This window comes from Lutra lutra, chromosome 2 (genome assembly GCF_902655055.1).
Source record: "Lutra lutra chromosome 2, mLutLut1.2, whole genome shotgun sequence".
In the NCBI taxonomy this organism is placed as follows: Eukaryota; Metazoa; Chordata; class Mammalia; order Carnivora; family Mustelidae; genus Lutra; species Lutra lutra.
The window spans coordinates 74,679,288-74,685,126 of record NC_062279.1 but is presented as its reverse complement, the minus strand read 5'-3'; the positions used below and the strand labels follow the sequence as shown (position 1 = coordinate 74,685,126).

General features: G+C 39.6%; 1 pseudogene; it reads left to right on the top strand.

The window, feature by feature from the left end:
- The first annotated feature begins 3,513 nt into the window (after positions 1-3,513).
- Positions 3,514-4,613, top strand: LOC125094085 (60S ribosomal protein L7a-like; annotated as a pseudogene).
- The last annotated feature ends 1,226 nt before the right edge of the window (positions 4,614-5,839 follow it).

The following is a 5,839-nucleotide window of genomic DNA, read 5'->3' as shown; positions in this document are numbered from 1 at the left end:
GCTTCCTCCCTTCTCCCTCTGCCTGCCTCTCTGCCTACTTGTGATCTGTCTGTCAAATAAATAAATAAAATCTTAAAAAAAAAAAAAGAAAATAAAAGGAAAATAAAAGAAAAGGCAATTACCAAAAAAGAACCAAAAAACCAAAAAACAAACAAAAAAAATGGTAGATTTTAAGCCCTAATGTACACAGATGTCCATGAAATCTGAAATGGAAAAAAAAAAAAAAAAGCAAGTTCCTGAACCATATTCTTAGGTCTCATTATTTATATGTATGTTTGTAAATACAGGTAAAAAGATCTAGAAAACACACAAACTATTAATAGTGTTACCTTGAGGGAGAAGAGTGAGGTTGAGGAAAGCTGAGAAGGAGGACTTTCTTTACACTTTTGTCATGTTTGAAAAATTTCTAATTTAGGATCTAAAAAAAAATGCATGATAGATATTATAATAGACATGTGCAGTTTCTTACCTTAGGGATGGACTCAGCTGAGCCTTGATAACTAAGCAGCAATCAGTCAGATGGAATATTAGGGGAAATGCACTTATGGCAGAGAACTAGCGTGTGCAAAAGCATGGGGGCCTAGCAGTAGGAGAGGTATCCAACATGTATAGCACTTTGGTAAAAGCAAATCTTAGGTAGATATGGGAGAAGAAGGGAAGGTGATGGTAGAAGGCTAATTACATGGCCTGTGTAAGGTACTAGGGAATTTAAACTTTATTCTGAGTGACTGATGAATTTGCGGCAGAGGATTAACATGTTCCAGTTTGTGTTTTAGGGAAATGTCACTGGAAACGGTGTGAAGAATGGATGGATGAGAAGGAAAAACAATTAGAGAAGCACTTATTATATCAAGGAAAGAGTTGTTGAAGGCCTGAACTAAAACCATGGATAGGAATCAATAAATTATTGGTTATTTGCAACTAAAGTTTAAAATGGAGATCTGGGTATTTACCCCAAAGATACAAATGTAGTGGTCCAAAGGACTACCTGCACCCCAATATTTATAGCAGCAATGTCCACAATAGCCAAAGTATGGAAAGAAGTCCACTGACAGATGAATGGATAAAGAAGATGAGGGGTACAACACACACACACACACACACACACACACACACTGGAGTATTATGCACCCATCAAAAAAATGAAATCTTCCCATTTGCAATGACGTGGATGGAACTAGAGGGCATTATGCTAAGTGAAACAAATCAATCAGAGAAAGACAATTATCATGTGATCTCACTAATATAAGGAATTTGAGAAACAAGACAGAAGATCACAGGGGAAGGGAGGGAAAATTGAAACAAGATGAAACCAGAGAGGGAGACAGGCCATAAGAGACTCTTAATCAAACAAACTTAGGGCTGCTGGAGGGGAGAAGGGTGGAGGGATCGAGTAACTGTGTGATGGACGTTGGGGAGGATATGTGTTGTGATGAGCACTGGGTGTTATTTAAAACTGATGAATCACAGACCTCTGTACCCCTAAAATAACTAATACATTATATGTTAATTAATTGAATTTAAATTTTAAAAATTATTTAAATAAATAAATAAATTTTTAAAAATAAAATAAAATAATTTTTAAAATCTTTAAAAATAAAATGGAGATCCAGTCAAGAGATAAAGTATTTCCCAATTCCATCATTCATGTTCCCTATCACAATCTAAGATAAACCCATATTATTTTTTACTTAATAAATTTATTATTGACTCACATTAAGCCCCCTCTTGAGCAGTAATATCATACGTTTGATGCACTGTGATTTTCTAATACACCTTAATATAAGTACATAATAATTAAAATACCATATAAATCTTCTCAAATACCAGTAAAGAAAATCATACCATCCTTTAGGACGCACAGGATAAGTTGCTTCCAGTTCTAGAACTCTATAAGTCTAGGTTGTTTAGCCAAAATCTTTCTTGGAAAATTGAGCCCCAAAGATGTTCTAAGTAATTTGTCCAAGGCTTAGCTTAGACCAAGCATAGTGTCAAGATCTAGTAACTCAGAAGTGCAAATTCTCGAGGCTTACTAAATCAGAAATTCTGAAGGTATGAGGGAACAATCTATATTTTAAGAAACATTCCATGCGAATTTGAATCCCCTACCTAAAGTTTGAAAGCACTGCTTTGGACCACCCACAGATTTTCTCAGCACAGAGACTGAGGCAATTAGAAGAATCAGCTGAGATCATTTCCAAGTCAATGCTCTTACGTCTAATAACATCTGTTACTCTTTTTTATTATCCAGATCCATACTGTGCCTTTTATAGCTCATGCTCAGTTCATTGACAACCATTAAATAAATCAATTGAGGATGAAGATGCATTAGTGGTTTTCTAGATCTTTTGCGTACCATTTCTCAAATTCCAGTCTTTCTCATGCCACAGTTACTACCTTCATAATTCCACTCTCACTGGATATCACATATTATGTACATATATTGTTTACTTAAAGTTTTTCTTTAAATAAATTCCTTTTTTTTATTTTAATAAATTAAGGGACACATGTATACCACTACCATCACCGAAAGTCAGTATCACTTGCTGTGAGTAAAAGCTAACTACAAAGGCAAAGGCAGTGTTAGATTCTATCCTTGTTTGTCAAAATTTCTGCTCTTAAGAACTGTATTCCTCTGGGAGCACTCTAGTGACTCAGTTGGTTCAGCATCCAGCTCTTGTTTTTTTTGTTGTTGTTGTTTTGTTTTGTTTTGTTCTGTTTTTTTAGCTCTTGGTTTTGACTCACGTCATAATCTCATGAGTCTTGAGATCATCCCCATGGAAGGCTCTAAGCTTATCCAGGAGTTTGCTGAAAGATTCTATCCCTCATCTCCTCCCCACACTCACATGCTCACACACACACTCTCCCTCTCTCTCTCAAATAAATAAACCTTAAAAAAAAAAAAAAAGAACTGCATTCCTCTATTAACAAGGGTGGTTACCCTGTATTAGAACAATATTCAAATTTTGTACCTAACTTGATTAAAGCATTAAATGGACATGAAGCTTTCATCATGAGATATGGGATTAGTTAACTGTATGAGTATGAACCCCCAAAATAATTGCATTCCAGCAGTGGTTCATATGCCGTACTTCAGAAAATTCTGGCTTAAACCATATGTATAGACAGATAAACCCTGAGAATGCACAGATCTAGAATAGGAAAGTTCTAAAAATAAAACTTTCATATTTAAGTAGTGAACAAAAGCAGAGCAAATAATGATAACTAGAATACCATGCCAGGACTGAACTGAGAAGGAAGATCTAAAAGGGCTGGAGAAAACTGGACACAAGAATTCTAGTGAACCAGGGAAAAGCAATTTAGGAAAAGAAAGCACCAGCAAAAATGAATGACCTAGCACAAAGATCTTCCGTCTAACCAACCCTAAACCCAATGACATAAATAACTTTATTTTATGAAAGTTCATGCATATAAAAGTAGCACCAATGGAACAGGAATGTTAAGCAATTCCTGAAAGAGATAATTCCTTTTACTTTCTCTCTCCTCCAGCTGTGGAAGATGCCCAGAGGGAAGAAGGGGAAGGGGAAAAAGGTGGCCCTGGACCCTGCTGCCATGAAGAAACAAGAGACCAAAATTGTGGTCCGTCCTCAGTTTGAGGAAATGCCCCAAAACTTTTGCATTGGACAAGACATGCAGCCCAAAATGAACCTCTCTCACTTTGTCAAGTGTCCCCTCTGCATCTAGTTACAGCAACAAAGGACTATTCTCTATAAACATCTGAAGGTTCCTGCTGTGATTAACCAGTTCTCACACACCTTGAACTGCCAAACAGCTACTCTACTCCTTAAGCTAGTCTACAAATACAGACCAGAGACAAAGCAAGAGAAGAAGCAGAAGAAAGTTATCAGCAAAAGGATGTCCCCACTAAAAGGCGCCTATTCTTAAAGCTGGAGTTAGTTCTACCACCAACTTCGTGGAAAACTACTCAGCTGGTAGTGATTGCACATGATGTGGATCCCAGTGAGCTGATTGTCTTCCTGTCTCCCCTGTGCTTTAAGATCAGGTTCCTTGCTGAGTGAAATAAGTCAAGCAGAAAGAGTCAATTATCATATGGTTTCACTTATTTGTGGAGCATAACAAATAGCATGGAGGACAAGGGGAGATGGCGAGGAGAAGGGAGTTGAGGGAAATTGGAAGGGGAGGTAACCATGAGAGACTATGGACTCTGAAAAACGATCTGAGAATTTTGAAGGGGTGGGGGGTGGGAGGTTGGGGGCACCAGGTGGTGGGTATTGTAGAGGGCACGGATTGCATGGAGCACTGGGTGTGGTGCAAAAATAATGAATACTGTTATGCTGAAAAAAATTAAAAAATTTAAAAAAAAAAAAAGATCAGGTTCCCTACTGCATTATCTAGAGAAAGGTTAGGCTGGGCTGTTTGGTCCACAGGAATATCTGCACCACTGTCCCACTCACACAGGTGAACAGAGGAGCTCTGGCTAAGCAGGTGGACTATGAGGACCAATGACAATGACAGATATGATGAGATCTGTTGTCATGAGGGAAGGCAGCATCCTTGGTCCAAAGTCAGTGTCTTGCATTGCCATGCTGAAAAAGGCAAAGGCTAAAGAACTGGACACCAAACTGGGCTAAGTGTATAGCTGTTGAGTTTTCCATGCATAAAAGTAATAAAAATTCTTTTTCAGCCAGTGTTAAAAAAAAAAAAAAGAGGAGGGAGAGGCAAGATGGCAGAGGAGTAGCAGATTGAAATGACATCAGGTTGAAGGAGTTCAGCTAGATAGATATCAAACCATTCCAAACACCTACAAACTCAACAAGGGATTGAAGAGAAGAAGAGCAACAGTTTTAGGAACAGAAAATTGACCACTTTCTGAAAAGTAGGATGTGTGGAGAAGTGAATTCAAGGCGAAGGGACTATAGGCCATGGGGGGAGGGTCCAGCTCCCAGCAAGTGGCAGAGCAATGGAGCACAAAATCAGAACTTTTAGAAGTCTGCTCCACTGAGGGACGTCACTCCAGAGGCTAAGCAGGGGTGGAGCCCTCGCAGGGACAGTTTGGTCTCAGGACCCACAGGGTCACTGAAAGATTGGGGGTGTCTGAGTGTGGTAGAGCTCCCAGGTATTGGAGCAGGAAAGCTGACTACAGAGATGAAGCTAAGGAGTGAGCTCTCAGCTCATGGTTACCTTAAACAGTGATCCACAGCTCAGTTGGACCACTGCTCTTCAAGCAGGGACCCCACAAGTGGCAGATCCAGGGACACTCACCTTCCTCCTCTGGAGACAGGAATCTGCTTGGTTTGGAGACTCCAAATGGGGCTGTGCGCCAGAGACAGAAACACTCAGTCACAGGCTAGGTGAGTCCAGAGCGTGGCCAGAGACCAGAGAGACAGGGTGATTGACCCCTTTTCTCTGAGGGCACACTGAGGAGTGGGGCCCTGAGCTCTCAGCTCATCCAGGCTGGAGATTGGGAGGCTGTCATATTCATTCCCATCCTCCAGAGTTCTACAGAAAGCATTCAGGGAACAAACACTCAAGAGAGAAAACTCAAGCAGATTTCTTAGCCTGGCCGCTGGCAAGGGTGGGGAAATTTCACCTTGGGCAAAGACATTTGAGAATCACTACAACAGGCACCTCCCCCAGAAGATCCCAAAGGATATCCAGCCAAGACCAACCTCACTGATCAAGGAGAACAGCAGAACTCCAGAGCTAGGGGAAAGCAATGCATGGAATTCATGGCTTTCCCCCCATGATCCTTTAGTCTTGCAAAGTTAAATTAAAATTTTTTAATTTTATTTTTTTCTTATTCTATTTTTTTAACTTTTCCTCTTTCCTCTTTTAACGTTTTTTAACTAGTTTAACT